At 31.9% G+C, this 5,470-nt stretch overlaps 1 protein-coding gene across 2 annotated transcripts in view; it reads right to left on the reverse strand.

Annotated features, from left to right (window-relative positions):
* LOC110033613 (truncated transcription factor CAULIFLOWER A-like) overlaps nucleotides 1–5,470 on the reverse strand; it is a 46,727-nt gene that overhangs the window by 6,102 nt on the left and 35,155 nt on the right. The window lies entirely within an intron of this gene.

A 5,470-nucleotide genomic window follows, 5' to 3' on the forward strand; every position in this document is an offset into this window, starting at 1 on the left:
TGTGTAGTAGGTGTGGTAGGTGTGGTAGGTGTTGAATTATTGTGTGGTAGGTGTGGAATTATTTGTAACCATTGGATTGTAATTGTGGTGACACAATCATAACCATTAATTTAGGAGGTGCCACTAGTATAAATAGGGGTGGAGTCTTTGAGTTTGTATCAAGCCAAGTAAAGGTGATAAATAAGAGTGAAGCTTCTTCCATAAGTTTTTTAGCCTTTGTCATATCCTAAAAGCTTCTCCATTCCAACAAGCTACACCTAGCGTTGATTAGGTGAATCTTAGGAGAGCAACACTAAAGTAAAGAGGGAAAGTTTCATTTTTTGGGTAAGGGCATAGAAAGCAGAGGGACTTTCTGGGAAGAAAATATATAATTTTGGGAAAAGCTTTGATTAAGCAAATTTGAAAGAAATTTTCTTAAAGAGGAGAAAAGACAATTTGAAAAAAAAAAGTGAAGATAAATTTTTTTATGAAATTTATTTTTGAGATAACTTTTTTTTTGTCTTTTTTTTTTCTTTTTTCCAGGTATTATGCTAAAAGAATTCTTTTGAGAAAGAGATTCCAGTAGTGAGAGCAATAACACAATATCAAATTCTTCAATATTCACAATGGGGGTTACGCATCCCTTCAAAATTGATGTGAAGAAATTTGAAGACAAAGAGAACTTTGACATGTGGCGATATGATGTGATGAATTCCTTGTATTCTCTGAATGAGGAGAAAGTTTTGGATAATGAGGAATGTCCTGAAAATATGTTAGAGAGATTGATTGAAGATGAATAGGAGATCTTGTGGCTTGATCCGAAATTGTTTGACCCGGTAGATCAAATATGGGGTGATGATAGAAACTTCTGTAGAGAAATTGTGAAGAATGCCGAAGAACAAATATGTCACAAAGAGGTGGAGAACCATCTTCATATGAATCGTCGACTCTACATATTTCAGATGAGACATGGGTTACAGTTGATGAACACTTGAATGACTTCTTCTATTGAATTCGCTCATGAATGAGTATGAAAACTTCACCATTAAACTCATTCATGAGAAGACCTTGAATTATTGCGAAGTGACTATGGTACTATTGAATCATGAGTTCCGTCGAAGAGACAGAGAGTCTACAAAAGTGGAATTAGTTGAGGCACTTACACTCCAACGTGACAGATCTGAGAAGAAGAAGAAGAGTTGGTCAAAGATATGTGATAACGACGACACTTCTCGAAAGCGGGATAAGTCTGGTGGGCGCAGACTTGGAAAAAATCAGTGTGCTTTCTGTTTAGAGACTGATTAATGGAAGAAAAATTGTCTGGAACTGAAAGAGAAGGGAAAAGAAGTTGTATCTGAGGCGAAGGCTAATATCATTGAAGAAGAAAATTCAAATATATCATTATCTATAGTTTCTCACAATTTGTTTATAGATGATTTATGCTGGATTCTGGATACATGTGCTACATATCATATTAGTCTCCATCGAGGGTGGTTCTAGACGTACAAGGAGCTGGATAGCGGCGCAGTGACTATGAGCAAGTTACTATTGGTGCAAGGAGATCTTTTTCAGAATGCATGATATTGTCGTGAGAGAGTTGACTGATGTTAAACATGTTCCAGATATCAGGAAGACTTTGTTGTTAGTTGGGGCTTTAGAGTGTAAGGGATACAAAATATTTATTGAGACATGAGTTTTGTGGATATGTCATGAAGCAATAGTTTTTATCAAGAGAGTTCACCATCACAACCTTTACCATCTTCAGGATAATGCAGTGACTTTAATGACTGTTGTTGCTGATAATTCTCCTGACGGCCCTATGCTATGGCATATGCGGCTAGCTTGTGTTGGAGAGGCTTCAATTCTGGATTTGGTGAATAAAGGAATGATAAAAGGAGCAGAGAGAATGAATCAAACTTTGGTGAAGAAAGTTTGGTGTTGTATGCTTTCCAATGCTAGGTTGGATATAATCTATTAGGTCGAGGCCATAGAATAAGTCTGTCACTTGCTGAATTGTCTGCTTTCTGCAGCTATTGGGAAGAAGACCTCAAAGAATATGTATTCGGGACATCCTGTTAGAGATTATGGCACATGAGAGTGTTTAAGTGTCATACTTACTATCATGTGCACAATGATAAACTGGATATATTGCTGACCTAGCGGTACCCGACCTGTTTTATTCATTTGTTTGGCTTGTTTACTTTTCTGCTATGTGGTTTCCTTTTCTCTTTCTTTGTCTGGGCTCATTGGAAATGTAGCATAGGCTCGTTAAAGACCCTAAAATTTTATTAATATGTATTAAAAGTTTATAAATAAAGATATGTAAGAATTAAAGAACATCCCAGTTGTTACAAAAATTTTTGATGTATTTCTTTAGGAATTGTCGGGGCTACTACTAAAATAAGAAGTTGAATTTGACATTGATGTATAACTAAGGACTTCTGCAATTTTCGAATCATTTTATAGAATGGATCCGAAGGAATTGAAATGTCAATTGCAGGAATTAATATATAAGATTCTTATCAGGACAAACAATTCACCTTGAAGTGCGCTATTATTATTTGTTAATAAGAAAGATAAATTTATGAGGCTATGTATTAATTTTAGAGACTTGTGCAAGGTGACAATAAAAAAATATATTTTTTGCCTAGGGTCAATTTATTTGACCAATTGGAAGGTGCTACTATATTTATTTGGATTGATTTGAGATCGAGATATCAACAGACTATAGTCAAGGAGGTAGATGTAACCAAAACAGTTTTTTGAGACTATGTATAATCATTAAAAATTCTTAGTTATGTCTTTTAGATTTACAAATGCTTCTGCTATATTCATGGACTTCATGAATTGAATATTCAAGTCTTATGTGGATCAACTTATCTTTATTTTTATTAATGATATTCTGATATATTCAAAAATTGATTATGATCATGCCAAACATCTGATGATAGTATTGAAGCAGCTGAGACATAATCAACTATATGCAAAATTTTCAAAAAGCAAATTCTGGCTGTGAAACATTGCATTCTTAGGGTATATTATCAATGAGCTAGGAATTTCTGTGAGTCCTCAGAAGGTGAAAGCTATCATGAAATGACCTAAACCAAAGAATGTTATAGAACTACATAATTTTTTTTTTGGTTTGGATAGATATTATAGAAGATTCAATAAAAGTTTTTTGCTGATAACAATGCCATTGTTCAAGCTGATGAGAAAAGATATTCATTTTGAGTAGATTGCAAAATGCAAGCACAATTTTTTTAGAATTAAATAAATATTTGGTCACTGCTCTAATGTTAGCTATTCTATCATATATAAAAGAGTTCAAGATATATAGCGACATTCCATTAAAAAGCTTAGGCTATATTCTAATGCAAAATAAAAATGTAATAGCCTATGCATTCATACAATTGAAACTATATGAGAGGAATTATTTGACATATGATATGGAAGTTAGCTATTATAGTCTTCGCTATTAATATTTGAGGACATTACTTGTATATGAAATATGAAGTATTCACTGATTATTAGATTCTAAATTATATTTTCACTGAAAAAGCTAAATTTGAGATAGAGAGGATGGCTAAAGGCTTTTCAAAGACAACAATATGGATATACTGTATGGTCTTGCCAAAAAAAATTACTTGCTGATGCTTTGAGTCATAAATCCACATGTAGTACAATATGTAATATTATCCAAGAATTAAAATTGGTTAAAGAAATTAATATCTCACAGTTAGAAGTCGGAAGACCATGTGATATGGGATATTTCCATCTTATATCGATGCAATTAATTTTTATAGGTAGAATCAAGGCTACTTAGAAAGTTAGCGGTGAATATCCATAAATTTTGGAAAAATTTAACTTAAGAAAGAATTTGTATATGACTTATGATGAATAAGATATTATCAGAAAGAAGCCGCAGTTTTAGATATCTATTGGTTCTTATTTAAGATGGAAAATATACATGCAACTTATCATTTAGGGTACACAATTCATTAAAATAACACTAAATTACAATGATTTGAAATTAATATTTTAGTGGCCATGTATGAAGAAGGATGTTGAATATGTTAAAATTTCAGACTTTTCAAATTGTCAAAGTTGAGCATCAGAAACCTAATGAATTGTTGCAATCATTACATATACCTGATTTGAAATGAGAAAGAAATGTGATGGATTTGGTTATGGGAAAAAAATTGTACCGGGTCACAATCGCATCTGAGTAATTATTGATAGGTTAACAAAATCAACTCATTCTTTCTAATTGAACATACAAATTTAGATATTTGGTCAGATTATATGCAAAAGAAATTATCATATTGTATGTTATTCTGAAAATTATTGTTCTGACATAGATGGAAGATCCACATCAAGATTGTGGAAAGGTATTTGGGGTGGTTTAAGAACGCATTTACATCATAACACAATATTTCATCAGCAAACTGATAAATAATTAGAAAGGACAATTCTAGTATTGAAAGACCGGTTGAGACTTTGTGTTCTTGACTTTGGAGGCAGTTGGGAATATCATATCTCGAATTTTCCTACAATAATATCTATCAATTCAATATCAAGGTGACTCTCAATGAAGCATCATATGACAGGAAATGTAGAATTCCACTGAGTTGGGTTAAAGTGGGTGAATGTCAAATGTTAGGTTTTGAGTTAGTTGATGAAGTCATAAAGAAAAACAGATTAATGAGCGATAGATTGAAAGCTGCTTATGATCGACAACAAAATTATTATGACTAAAAACACATAAAAATAGAGTTTAACTCTGGTGATTTGTATTTCTATAAATTAGACCAATGAAATATACAACAAGATTTGGTAGGGAAACAAGTATACATCACTCTTTTCAAATTCATAGAAAAGATTTGTCTAGTTGCTTACAAGCTTGATTTACTTGAAGATTTGTCGAACCTAGATGATGCATTTTACATTTCAATGTTAAGGAAATTAGTTTTAAATGTAGAATAGATGATTTCACTTAGAGATATAAAACTGCCGAATAATTTAACATATATTGAAGAGTCTCACAAAAAATTAGCAACATTTGTTAATAAGTTGAGGAACAAATAAATTTCTGACGTTAAGAAAAAATGGAAGTATAGGTCAGAGAAAGAAATTACAAGAGAGAAAAAATAAGAAACATGATAGAAATATTCCTTTCTATTTAAGCAAACTCAAAAATTTTGAGGACAAAATTTTTACGAGGGGAAAGACGTAATACACAATTTTTTCAGTTTTGCTAGTTTTTGTCAATGTTACATGAATATTTTGGAAATTATGAAATATATCTCAAATTTTGCATTACTTTGAATTCAACTGAGTTAATTTCATAAATTTCTTCATGTCGAATCGATCGAATTGTTATATTGCACCATGTATGAATTAAAATCACATGAAAGGTTATAGAAGTTTGAAGTTATAAACTTAATAAGCCTTGATTAATCCCTTAATTAGTCCCCTATTACTATTTGCTGTT

The sequence above is a fragment of the Phalaenopsis equestris genome, unplaced genomic scaffold, assembly GCF_001263595.1.
Source record: "Phalaenopsis equestris unplaced genomic scaffold, ASM126359v1 Scaffold001236, whole genome shotgun sequence".
Lineage (NCBI taxonomy): Eukaryota > Viridiplantae > Streptophyta > Magnoliopsida > Asparagales > Orchidaceae > Phalaenopsis > Phalaenopsis equestris.